The sequence below is a fragment of the Mesocricetus auratus genome, unplaced genomic scaffold, assembly GCF_017639785.1.
Source record: "Mesocricetus auratus isolate SY011 unplaced genomic scaffold, BCM_Maur_2.0 Super-Scaffold_15014, whole genome shotgun sequence".
NCBI classification, from domain to species: Eukaryota; Metazoa; Chordata; class Mammalia; order Rodentia; family Cricetidae; genus Mesocricetus; species Mesocricetus auratus.
This window is the reverse complement of record NW_024429186.1, coordinates 75,645,886-75,660,715: the sequence shown is the minus strand read 5'-3', so window position 1 is coordinate 75,660,715 and position 14,830 is coordinate 75,645,886. Positions and strand designations below refer to the sequence as shown.

General features: G+C 39.6%; 1 long non-coding RNA gene across 1 annotated transcript; it reads left to right on the top strand.

Annotated features, from left to right (window-relative positions):
• The first annotated feature begins 535 nt into the window (after positions 1 to 535).
• Positions 536 to 9,338, top strand: LOC121139398. The gene is made up of 2 exons (XR_005876360.1): positions 536 to 2,583; positions 6,336 to 9,338. It is a non-coding gene; the product is annotated as an uncharacterized LOC121139398 (long non-coding RNA).
• Positions 9,339 to 14,830: the final 5,492 nt, after the last annotated feature.

Genomic DNA, 14,830 nt, shown 5'->3' with positions numbered 1-14,830 from the left:
TCTTCAAGGAGTTGGTACAGGAGACCACTTCCTGAACATAACACCAGTAGCACAGACACTGAGATTGACAATTAACAAATGGGACCTCCTGAAACTAAGAAGTTTCTGTAAGGCAAAGGACACAGTCAAGACAAAAAGGCATTCCAAAGAATGGGAAAAGATATTCACTAACCCCATATCTGACACAGGGCTAGTCTCCAAAATTTGCAAAGAACTCAGGAAGCAAGTCTCAAAAACACCAAAAGAACCCATTAAAAGGTGGGGTACAGAACTAAATAGAGAATTCTCAATAGAGGTTAAAATGGCTGAACATCCTTAGCCATCAGGGAAATGCAAGTGAAAACTACTTTGAGATACCATATTACTGCTGTCAGAATGGCGAAAATAAAAAACACTGAAGAAAATTTATGCTTGAGAGGATGTGGAGAGAGGGGAACGCTCCTCCACTGCTGGTGGAAGTGCCAACTCATACAGCCACTTTGGACATCAGTATGGAGATTCCTCAGGAAAATGGGAATCAGTCTACCACAAGACCCACCAATTCCACTCTTAAGCATATATCCAAAAGATGCAAATTCATACAACAAGGACATCTGTTCCTCTATGTTCATAGCAGCATTATGTGTCATAGCCAGAACCTGGAAACAGGACCCCACCCAGCTAATCCTGCAAATTGTGAGAAGAAAAGAAAGGCCTTGTCCCTAAAGAGCAACAACAAATCAGAGATTATGTCAATACACTTCATGATGGGTCCTGGTTTCAGGTTTCATGCTAAGCAGGCAGCAGAACTTGGCAACTTTGGTCATGTGGTTCTGGCCTTCCGAGTCATGAAAGAAATTAGAGTAAATTGGTTGTGGAATCATCCACTGTGGATGAGGAAAGCTGCTGAGGCCAGGCATGTGTCAGGGGTGTCCCTGCATGGAAGCTGAGAGAGGCTATTATGTTCAATCCTCGATTTTATTGGAGACCTCTAGATGTTGGATGTGCCAGAGCCATGGGATACCTGCCAAGGAAAGCTGCTAACAGATAGTGGAAGCAGTCCACAAGAATAGAGCCTGTTGCCTCCAACAGAGCTGAAGGGAGCAGGAGAGCTGAAGAGCCCTTTGATGTTAGACATGAGATGCAGAGTTTGGAGTTCATCAAGCTTGGGTTTTGCTTTGGTTCAGTTTTTCTTCCCTATGCCCTCTTTTCTCCCTTTTTGAATGGAAATGTGTATGCTATGTCATTGTATGTTGAAAAATGTAATTTGAGTTTTGTTTTTATATGAGGTTACAAGTAAGAGATTGCCTTGTGTTTCTGAAGAGATTTTGGACTTTGAAATATCATTGAGACTGTGAAAGGCCATGGGGACTTTCCACGTTTGACTAAGTGAATCTTGCTTTATGATATCGCCACAAGCCTATGGAGGGGCAGAGAATGGAATGTGGTCGTTTCAACAAACCTCCATAGGCTTACATATTTGACTGCTTGGTCCTGAGTCATTGGAACTGTTTGGGGGGATGAGGAGTTGTGACTTTTGTAGGAGGTGTGTCACTGGAGGTGGCTTGGAGGTTTCAAAAACCCACACAACATGGACAGGCCTCTCTCTGAGGATAGGGGAGGAACAGAGAATGGAGAACACTCTATTTCTGACAGAGTGTGCAGGTTAGATTGGAAACAGAAACACGAAGTGCTGTGTGGAGAACCTGTGAATGCTGGAGGATGGGGAGAGAGCATTTTGTCACCTCTTCCCACAACCCCTCACCCACACAGGGGAGCCCTTTGTGACAGAGAGAGACAGGAGCTCTGTGATGTAGGCCTGGGTCCAGCTGCCAACTCCCAGAGAGACCTCTCAGAGTTCAGTTGCCAGAGATTCAGATGGAGAGTTTTCTCTCTCATCTGGAAAGTGTGGATACTTCATGGCTGACCCCCAGCTTCACCAGTTGGGCAATGGAGATGAAATCTGACTTTGCATAGGCCGGCACACTTCTACCTATTGTGACCTCTCCTCCACCTTAGCTCACCCTCATCTTCACCATGGGAAATTCACACCACCTCCCAAAAGGTAGAGAAGGGAGAGCCTGCCAAGGTCAGGAAGAAAACCAGGACTGTGAAAGCTTACAGAGGCAGGAGAAGGAGGACAAGCTGCTGGTTTCACTTCTCCACAGGATACTAGAGAGGCTTGTCATTGCCATCAGCTTTGACTAACTCTTAGGAAAAGATACCTTAGGTGAAGCATCCAAACCAGAAGCTGCCAAAGCCCACCTGCCACTAGGGAGCCCAGGGAAGTGTCTGAGGCCACCAATTTGTTCCTATGCACTTTCTCCACTCCTCTTGAGGAACACCTGCTGACTAAAGATTCTAAAATCTTGTCACATGTCTTACTGGATACCCCAGCTTCTACTGAGTCACAGTCCTCTGTGAGTGTCTCTCAGTCACCAGAGACCTTGACTCCTGGAAGACACCATTCAACACCAACACCATCAGGGCTGCCTTCTCATCCCCCTCACCTTCTGATACTGTGGCTTGCACTCCAACCATGCTGATCCTAGCATGATGGCTTCTCAGTGTGACTGAGGATTTCACAGCACTCATCTCTGCCAGGTTTGCTTTCTCCCATCCCAACCACCCTAGGCCTACCTCAACCAACCCAGCCCTTATTTGCTCAAGCAGGTCTACCTCAGCCCTCATGAGCCTTGACCACTCATGAAAGTATAATTAACCTCTCCAGGCCGTGACACTCAAGTAGGCCTAGCTCAGGTCCTTCCTGGCATCAGGTAGCTGCCAAAACCTGGTGCTACTCCAGCTCATTACATGGTGAGTCCTTGGAAGAGCATCTTTCTCTCAGCCTCCAAGAGGGCTCATTCTCGTCAGGCTCCCCATACAGGCAGATAGAGGCTGAGGAGCTCATTATATATATGCCATTTGCTGAGTGTCAGATACTCTGACCCAAGAAGAGGGTTATTTGACCTGAAATCACGGCAGTTTACCCTGTAATGGAATGTACAGATTTTCGTTATTGTGACTTGACTTCAACATTTAAATTCTTCTCTAAAAATTCCAAATTTCATGTATTCACCTTGAACTCCAAAGGAATGGATAATGGACATTTGTGCCCAAGTCCCTTATCATTTTCAGTGGTAATGTACTGAGAAACAATCTCACAGTAATAAGTCCCTTTAGTCTTGGAAGTCTGAAAATCTGGAACCTATCTCCCCTCCCCCAACACACACACAGACAAAGGGAAATCTAAGGATTCCTTGTCTACTCTGAGTCATGTGATCCTGCCTGATCAAACTCTTAACACCCTGACTCCACCAATCAGACAAATCTTCCAGCTAATAGCTACAAAGCATTAATGAAGTCACCATCCTCTTGGAAATAGTAAAAATGAAAAATCTAAACTCTCTAGTACGTTTATATAGTATTATGTTGTAATATTTTTTAAATGAAGTAGAAAGCAGAGACATCTGCTTACCAAGATAACCAGAGTAAGGAATTCAATCCTCATCCTTCACAGAATGTTAAATTATTGACCAAGTTTGCTAACACATCTATTTCACCAAGATAGGTACTTTGTGACCCAAGTGAATTTAGTGTAGTGTGTGTTAAGAGTAAAATATCTGTGTAGAGAAACAGTAACTCTACACATTCATAAAAGAGTGAAGGGAAGATGCTAAAAGACGGCAGTGATCAGTGAACTTCTAACAGGCAGCTCAACTAGCGAAAGGTCAAGGATCACTGTGAACAAATTCAGATCACTGTTTCCAGATTCAGAGTTTGGGCAGATGTGTCAACTCCATCTGCTCTCAAGCCCGCTGTGTGCCCCCTACACACACACACACACAAACACAGACACACACATACACACACGTTCACTCACATACACACACATATACACACATACACACACACATACACACACATTCACTCACATACACATACCCAATCACATACACACTTACTCACATACACACTCACATACACATACTCACTCAAATACCCATACACACACAATCACACATTCACTAACATACATAAACACGTACTCACATACACACTCACAAACACATGCTCACTCAAATATACAAACATAATCTCGCATACACACATTCTGTCACATACACATACCCAATCACATACACACTCACTCACATATATACCCACTTACTCACATACACACTCACATACACACACTTACTCACATACACACTCACATATACACACTCACTCAAATACACAAATACACACTCACATATGCACATTCACTCACATATATACACACATGCATACCCTCATGTACACACACTCACTCACATACATGCACTCACTCACACACACAATCACACATACATACACACTCACATACAAACATACATACATACACATATTCCCTCCCATAAACACACACACTTACTCACACACTCACTCACATACATACATACAAAAACATTCACTCACATACACACACTCACATAAACACACATTCAGTCACATACACACACTCACATACACAAACTCATTCACATACACACACTCATTAATATACACACACACTGAGGACATACTTATATAAACTTATTCACTCACATAGAAACACTCATTCACTCATATACACACACATTCACTCACCAACACACATTCACACACACACTCACATACATAGATACACACACTTCTCACATACATATTTACACAAATATTCACTCATATACATACATACACACATACATACATACATATTCACTCACATACACACACTCACATACACATATACATTCACTGACACACACACATTCACATACACTCACTTACACATACACACTCAAATACACATACTCACTCATATACAAAAACACACACGCACATACAGAGATATGCACTCTCTTATACACACACATGCATTCACTCACATACACACTCACACAAATACACAAACACACACTCACATATACATTCACTCACATACACACAGTCACATACATACATACAAACCCATTCACACACATACACACACACATACACACACTCACACACACACTCACTCACATACACACACTCATTCACATATACACTCACATAAACAATCTCAGTCAAATACACAAAAACACGCTCACATAAACACACATTCACTCTCTAATGCACACATAAATTAATTCACTCACATACACACACTCACACAAATACACAAACACATTCATACACACATATTCACTCACATATACACACATATGCATTCACTCACATACACACACTCACTCACATACACATACACATTCAATCACATACACACAATCACATTCACACAAACTTACATACATACACACTCACTCAAATACACACTCACTCTCATACATACACTCACTCAAATACACATACACACACAATCATATACACACTCACTCACATACACACTCACAAACACACACTTTCTTAAATACACAAACATACACTCACATACACACACATTCACTTACTTATACACACACAAGCATTCATTCACATACACACACTTTCACTTGCATATACACACACATTAACTCACATACACACACATTCACTCACACACACTCACATACATCAATACACACACATTCACTCTCATTAACACACTCACATACACACACTCACACACATTGTCACATACATACATACACACACATGCACTCACATAAACACACACATTCACACTCACATAGACACACACACTCAATGAGGCACTGTTTGCTTACTTCCAGTTACAGTGTGGAGGGACATATGTGTGGCAGTGAGGAGGAGGCAGGAAGAGTAGTGGATAAGATTCTGTGGAAGGCAAGAGAAAAGCAGCAAGAGAGGTCAAGAGGCCAGGCTGATGTGTGTATATCCTACAAGATGTCAAAAGCTGAACAATAATAACCAATTTCTATTTTGCATCTATAAAAATCTAAACTATCACCAAACCCAGGGATTTCTGGGTTAGTTTTATGGTCATGTCTACCTTCGTAGATATAAAATCTCAAGGGAAATTTGAAATTAATTTGAACTTACCAAAAATTTTAAATGATTTGGATTGTTCTTTGGGTAGAGGTTAATTATTATTTTTAATTATGTAAAAATGTTCACTTTTCTTATGTGTTTGTGATCATGAACATGCCAGTGTGTTTCTGTGTAAGTACACAAAAGTCCAGAAGAAAGCATCAGCTCCCCTGGAACTAGAGTTACAAGTACTTGTCAGCTGTCCTTAATGATGGGACCTGAACTCCAGTCCTTTGCAAAAACAAGCAGTCTTAACCACTGGGAAATTTCTCCAATTCTCCATCTTCCCACCTACCTCTTCTAAGAGTTAAATAAAAGGTAAGAGCATCTTTTCCCTCTAGCATAGGATCACAAAATGAGAGGCAGGAGCCCCAACTCTCTATGAAGAAACAACAGGAACCCCTTGGATGCTGGAGGGAGAGGACCCCCAAGTCCCCTCAGTGGTGAGTGCTACATTTTTTTAAGTTTATAATTTTAATTCCTCTAATTGCATTTCAAAAACATTACACTAAGGCCATCTTTATGAATGTGTCTTACAATAGATATTTGTCTGAGAGGACACTGAAACCTTAGAGAAGGAGAGAGGACTATGGCATTTGAGGAAGATCAGGGGGAACCTAGGTTCCTTTCACAGTCCTCAAGCTGTGGTCTTGCACTCATGTTCTGTGTAGTTCTTGGTGATTCAAGCTTTTTTCTGAAAATGTTAGAAAACTAAGTGATGGTCAGATGTTAACAGAGTCATGAGACATGATAGGGCTGCAACCCATTTAAGCAGAAGTGCTGACAGAAAATCTGGTGATTGCCAAAGAATTTTCAAACTTGGGGTAATTTCATTTTTATGACTCAGGCTATTACTTGGACTTGCCAATAGCTCTTTAAACAATTGATATCTGGTGAAGTCCATTTTTAATATATCAAACTAAGAAAATATCTTAGATTTCCAGTATAGTTTAGGGAACATTTAAAGATTCCTTATATGTGGAGAGTAATCTGGAAATATCTAGTATGTGCAAAGTCTCTTTGCAAATCCTTTTGCTTTTCTACTGAATGCCTACTTCAAGGTTTTTATCCCTTGGGCATTTTCCACATGAACAACGAACTAGATTTATAATGGGATTTGTGGTGCTGACATAACAGTTAACAACTGCCTTTCTTCTGTGGCATCATCACTCTTTAGAAGATAATGTGTATCTTAGAGAAACTAAGACTCTCTCCAGGTGGCAATGTGGAAAACTTTCTAGGACACATTAGGAAACAACACTTGTAGAAGTATTCAATTGCAATATTCCATAGTACAGTATAGTCCATAAAGGATGCTAAATATACATGTTTAAAGGAAAACATATAAAGGTAAACTGTATAGGCATTTACAGAAAAATGCTCTAAAATAACATGATAGAAAATGCTAATAAGAATTGTCTGTGGAGACCAAGGCAAGAAGAGGGCGACCATCGATAATGAAATGCATAGTGAAACCATTTCAATTTATGGTTTATTTTAACTATACAAATGTTACTGTTCAAAAATAAAATGTAAAATTTGATGTTGAATTTTAACATTCTTCACTTTTGCCATCTTAACAAAGGAATGTGCCATTCTCTCTGGTCAACTGATAGTAAGCACAATGACCCCATCAGGCTTGTAAATACTTTGGTTTAGTGAAGAAAAGACCCACAGGACAAACATACAATCTGAAGGTGTTAGACATTAGGAATATTCACAAAATCTTCTGATATTTCCTTCCGTATTTGTGGCAATTGTTCTGCACATTAATAGAGAAAACCATGTAACTTTATCTGTCTAATGAAATATAAGATGAAGTGTTTCATCACTTCTGGGCAAAGATATATATATATATCACAAATACTGGAATCTTTTATTATTTTTGATGTCCACCCTGAAAAATTCTTCCATCACCAAACTGGTCCTTCAATTATCTTAGAATAATATAATTTCCTGTGGCTCATTACATATGTTTCATTTGCTGAGTGCCAACTACTCTGACCCGAGAAGACAGTTCTTTGACCTGAAATCAACGCTGTTTACCCTGTAATGGAATGTACATGTTTATTGTTATTGTGACTTGACTTCAACAATCATTTAAATTCTTCTCTAAAAGATTCCAAATTTCATGTATTCAGCTTGAACTCCAAAGGAATGGATAGTGGACATTTGTGCCCTAGATCCTTATCATTTTTGAGTGGTAATGTACTGAGAAACCGTCTCACAGTAATAAGTCCCTTCAGTCCTGGAAGTCTGAAAATCTAGAACCTATCTCTCCAGCGCCCAACACACACACAGACAAAGAAAAATCTAAAGATTCCTTGTCTACTCTGAGTCACGTGGTCCTGCCTAATCAAACTCTTAATACCTTGACCCACCACTCAAACAAATCTTCCATCTAATAGCTACAAATTATTATTGAAGTCATCATTCTCTTGGAAATAGTAAAAATGAAAAATCTAAAATATCTAGTACTTTTATATGGTATTATTTTGTAATATTTTTTAAATGAAAAAGAAAGAAGAGTCATCTGCTTACCAAGATAACCAGAGTAAGGAATTTAAGCCTCATTCTTCAGAGAATGTTGAATTATTGACCAAGTTTGATGACACAAATATTTCACCAAGATAGGTGCTTTCTGACTCAAGTGAATTTAGTGTAGTATGTGTTAAACAAAATATCTGAGCAGTAGTAAATTGTAATAGATAGGATCGGTCCCTGCTGTCACGTTACAAAGCAACATAGGAGTTCTTACCCCTGACCTCTTGCCCTGTAGATTAGTTTGCCAGGATACACAGCAGACCACCTCTCCCACTGACATCTTGCCCATGCATCTACAAGTACACTTTCACCCTTCCCCTCCTCACTTCTCCTAAACAAATCCCTTTGTGATGAGTAAAGACCCCAACTTGATCACAATCCTGTCTTGGTGTCTGTTCTCGTATCCCCTTGTCCTCTGTCTTTCTCCTAGGTGTCTACCAGACCAACTTGAATGCCCTGCTGGTTAGGGCAGTTTTGGTGCTCATGATGGCCTCATGTTGGATACCCAGGAGTGACATGCCTGAGTGAAGGGCCCATCCAGAGTGTCCTCCAGGGGACAGCACATTCTTCATTTCAGTGACCCACCGAAAAGCACAAGACGACGAGGTGGTGGTGAGCAATGGCCGAGATCGTACCTCCAATATAAGTGATGGGACAGGGAATTTGTTGACATAGTGTCTTTATTTCCAGGCTCAAGGGAGCCCTCAGGATACGAGGAATCAGGGATAAAAAGAAGGATCTTGTACAATTCTTACGTGAAACATGGGTAAAAAATAAAGATATAAAGAGGTTGTAACTTATATGGAAGATATTTGTCCCTGGAGGAGACAACAAATAAATAGACAAAAAGGGGGGGTGGCGACTGCCTTCAAGATTATTGAAGGAATGTATGAGAAGGAAATTGTTGGTCAGATGATTGTATGATTACTTGTGAGTGTCTTGATAGCCAGGAGAGCTAAAATGATGCAAAACGGCAGAGGATTTTGCAATTTAAAAGTTTTAAAAGGCTCCTTCCCTTCTCAAGGAAGCTACTCCTGCAGCTGTATCACAGGTGCTGCACCAGGGCCTCGGGAAGCACAGGTGCTACCTCATCTATGTGCACAACAGCAAGAAATATCTGCCCCTGAACCAGTTAGCAGTACGACAAGAGACCTTGGTGCCTACTGAGGAGCAGCTAGATCAGAAAACAAACAAACAAAAACTGTAAAGGACAGAGGAATTGGGAACTAGAAATACAGAGAGGCAGAAACCTAGTGGTAAAATTCAGCAAAATCTAAGTGGCTTGAAAGATTTAACAAGATCAATGTCACAGGAGATAAGCATTTTTTCGATTTCCTCAAATCAGAGAAATTTTCCTTTGTCTAAGGTAACAGCAAACATAGATCAGCCTAGGGATAAGCACCCCTCCAGCCGTGGGCAACAGCCCCAACAGATCAGTTGTCTCCAGTGCAGGTTAGTGTTTGAGAAGCAGCAAACAAAACAAAATAGACAAACAAAAAAATCCCAAAACCTTCCTTTTGTTATATGGTGCTCCCTGAGGAAGGGCAATACAAGATATAAATCAGCAGTATAAACAGATTGTCCCAGCAGGGGAGAGAACATGACACATGCTCCCAGCTGCCAGGACACAGGCTCTAGGCTTTAGAAAGAGCTGGAATGGACCTAAGGAGTTGTTTCAAAAATTTTATCTCTAGGATAGTGCAGGCTTCATCCAAAATAAGGGAGATACGGGTGTTAAATCATTGATTGAGCCAACTAGCTTATATAATGCTAATGCAGCATGGCAGGCCATGCTAAGACTTTATAGAAAGGAATGTGACACAAATGAGTCTATTGAGATTTGTTCAGATAGCGGACCTTATGGAAAAAGAAAGACAACATAGATAAATTCAGATTTGTTCAGATTTGGGGTACTCAAGGATTGATTATAGCTGCTGTGTTACAGGAGACTTCAATTAATGATGTTTAATTTCAACTAACAAATCATAACCTGGGCAATTACCTGGGCAAGAGGAGAGATGAGAGATATGTGTGCATGGTCGGTGTGTAAGGTATGGCCACACCAGTATGTATGGAAGGTGAAGTGTAAATGTGTGAATGCTGACAAAAGCAACTGTTCTAATCACCTTGGACATGATTAAAAGGATACTTAAATCACTTCAGATACAGGTGAAACCTACCTAAATTGCTTTAGATACAGCCTAAAGTGGCATCCACCCAGTCAGTCAATGTCTTAACAGGAAAGATGAAAGATTTAAGCCTTTAAAGCTAGTCAATAAAAAATAGTAGACCCTAGGAACCAAAAGAATATGCATGGATGATTCTATGGAGTTAAACAAAGGAGACGATAAAGAGATCTTCGTAAATATTTATGGTTAAAAAAACCTAGAAAATAGAAGTTAATACGTGATTTGAAAAAAAGTTTTTTCAGGGAATTGTGCTTGGTCAGGCCCCACCCCCAAAGGTGCCTGTGTAGATGCAAATGAGGCCTTGTCATCTAATGAAAACTCTACCTGTTAGATTGGAAAAGACTGCTACAGACTAAGTAATTTTCAAAAGTTATGTGGGACATATATTCTAACAGAAATTAAACCTCAATTTGGACAATTAAAAAAGGATACTTTACAATCTTTTGAGCGATTTTCAGAAATTCTTGGGAAATATTCCATGGATATGGCTTTTTTAAGTCTGTCTAATGGTGAATTATAACCCTTAAGTCAGATTCTAAAGAAAAAATAGAGATCTCAATTCACCTGGACGGTTGACTAAAGAAGGTTACAAGGCTTAGTGTTAGAAAGTATAGTCTGGCAACAGCAGATGCTATATTAACAATAAAAAACATGGTAAGCTTATACTCTTTCCCCAGCCAAAGTGTTAAATCCTTATTTTAAAGCAGTGCCCTGTATGGTGCAGAAATACCATATGGAATCTGTGAGATATTTTGACAGAGAACAAAGTATAATACTGTTATAGCAGGTTTGTGGATTCCCAGACACTAACCCAATAGCTAAAACAGCAACAAATATGTGGAGATAATGTTAACCAAGGAAGTGAAATAACTCTATATCAAGAACTGAGTCTCTAAAGAAAGAAATCAAAGAGGAAACAACAAAATGGAAAGATCTCCAATGTGCTTGGATTGGTAGGATCAACATAATAAAAATGACAATCTTGCCAAAAGCAGTCTACAGATTCAATGCAATCCCTATCAAAATTCCAGCACAATTCTTCACACACCTTGAAAGAACAATGGTCAATTTTATATGGAGAAACCAAAGACCCAAGATAGCCAAAACAACCCTATACAATAAAGGAACTTCAGGAGTCATCAACATCCCTGACTTCAAGCTCTATTATAGAGCTATAGTCCTGAAAAACAGCTTCTTATTGGCACAAAAATAGACAGGTAGACCAATGGCACTGAATTGAAAACGCTGAATTTAACCCACACACCTATGAACACTTATTTTTTGACAAAGAAGCTAAAATTATACAATGGAAAAAAGAAGGCATCTTCAACAAATGGTGCTGGCATAACAGGGTACTGTTATGCAGAAGACTGCAGATAGATCCATGTTTATTTTTAAGCCCAAATGGATCAAAGGTCTCAACATAAATCCATACACACTGAAATTTTAGAAGAGAAAGTGGGAGATACTGTTCAACGAGTTGGAACAGGAGACCACTTCTGGAACATAACACCAGTAGCACAGACACTGAGATTGACATTTTACAAATGGGATCTCCTAAGGCAAAGGACACAGTCAACAAGACAAAAAGGCTGCCCACAGAATGGGAAAAGATATTCACTAACCCCACATCTGACACAGGGCTAATTTCTAAAATTTACAAATAACACAAGAAGCAAGTCTCCAAAACACCAAAGGAACCGATCAAAACATGGGGTACAGAACTAAATAGACAATTCTCAATAAAGGAGGCTAAAATGGCCAAGAGACACTTAAGAAATTGTTCAACCTCCTTAGCCTTTAGGGAAATGCAAATCAAAACAACTTTGAGATACCATCTTACCTCTGACAGAATGGCTAAAATCTAAAACACCGAAGACAATTTATGCTTGAGAGGATGTGCAGAGATTGGAACAGTCCTCCACTGCTTGTGGGAGGGCTAACTCATCCACCCACTTTGGAAATCAGTATGGAGATTCCTCAGGAAAATGGGAATCAATCTACCACAAGACCCACCAATTCTACTCTTAGACATATATCCAAATGATGCAAATTCATACGACATTGACATCTGCTCCACTATGTTAATAGCAGCATTATGTGTAATAGCCATAAGTTGGAAGCAACCTAGATGCCCCTCAGCTGAAGAGTGGATAGAGTAAATTTTGTACATTTATACAATGGAGTACTACTCAGCTGAAAAAAGAATGGAATCTTGAAATTCACAGGCAAATGGATGGCACTAGAAGAAACCATCCTGAGTGATGTAACCCAGTCACAAAAAGAAAAGCATGGTATGTACTTACTCACATATGGATTTTAGACATGGAACCAGATAGTGCACTTCCACTGACACAGTCTGGGAATCAGGAGGCAAACACCTACAGTTAAACACTTAACTGAACCCATGGAACCCAGTGACAGAGAGAGAGGAGCCATGAGCAAATTGGCAAAGAATGGGTTGGCAAAACCAGCAGAGATAGCTGATCTGAACAGGGGAGAGCTCTTGGAACCCAGACAGACAGCTGGTAAGACAGCATGGGACTGATCCAGACCCCCTGAGTGTGAGAGTCAGTGAGGAGGACTGGGTAACCTATTGGGCCCTGGGCAGTGGATTAGTGGTTATTCCCGGCATACAGATGGACTTTGTGTGTCCATAACACAAAGAGGGATGCTCTCTAAGCCTGGACTCTTAGGGGAGGGCCTGGACCCTGCCCTGAGTGAAATGACAGACTCTAGATATCCCCTATGTGGAAGGAAGTGGGGATAGGGTGGAAGGCAGGATGGGTGGTGGGAGGGTGGGTGAGGAGGGGAGGAAGAGGGAACTGGAATTGACGTGCAAAGCAAGGTATTTAAAATTAAAGTAGTAAAACAGCTAAAATAATTATTAAAGAGTAGATGCTTACAAAACTAACTCATTGTGTCTAGATCTGATACAGAAGCATTTCAATTATTTTCTCAGCTATGATTTTATGTACTTGAAGCCTTAAGAAATAGAAAAACAGTTTATCCTATCTTCATAAAGAGGTGGCTAAAGAGAAGGTCAAACAGGGAGACATTTGTGCCTATTAAAATCTGATCGATTATATCATTATGACTCTGAAATTATCTCAGGCATTCACACTTCTTATGGTCTTTTCAATTATACAACAAGCAAGGTTTTGTGGGGAAATGTAATACAGCCCTATAATATGACCTCAGGAATAAAATTAAAACAAGGTTAACAACACATATTTGGAGAGGATCCCCTAATAAGATTCCCACAATAATTTTAAAGCCATCCTGGCCATAAACTCATGGATCCTGGTAACTTAGGACAGACCAGCACTCTTTCTGAAGCAGGATTCTGTGACCTTTGGAGTCAGACAAAAAGAAATGTTCAAGCAATCAAGATTCTTAATGGACACTGTCTTGAAAATTCTACCCCAAGCCTAAGTATATGCTTATGTTTTAGATCACCCACACATCTTCAGAACCCTTTAATTTTACTGATAAAGCTGCTGGTTATAAACAAGTCATTCTTTGCAGTGATAGCTGTGATGAAAAAATTTTTGGGACATTGATCAAGCCCCAGTGAGCCAGAAGTGTTTCCAACAAGCACCTCATATGTACAGATGTTCTGAACCAGCTAACAAGAGCCAGGATAGATTTGTTCTTAGAACAACCACCAAAGCTATTCTCAAGCAAACCTCTTTGTCAATAAATTCATACGGCTTTAAAGTAAAATAATTTCAGGTAAGTTACAATATTGTAACATATTTGTGCTTCTTTCCTTTATATTTGAATTATGTTCTTTATTTTGCACATATTTCAATGTCTGTGTCCTACAGGAAAATTTATTATGGAAAACTAAAATATTTTTAAAATGAGGATAAGCATAATCCCATATTCTACAAAATATACATTATTATCCAAAAATTAATAATTTTTTCAAAGACTTCAGGAAAATATTTCTACTCTTGGCATAACTGAAGGAAACATAAAATACAAAGATAAATTTTCCTGTAAAAACATAAAGGGTTTTATTCATGTATTAAATCTTTCCGATTTTCTTTTTTTATTGTTTATTTTATTTAGGTTAGAAACAATCTTGTTTCACATGT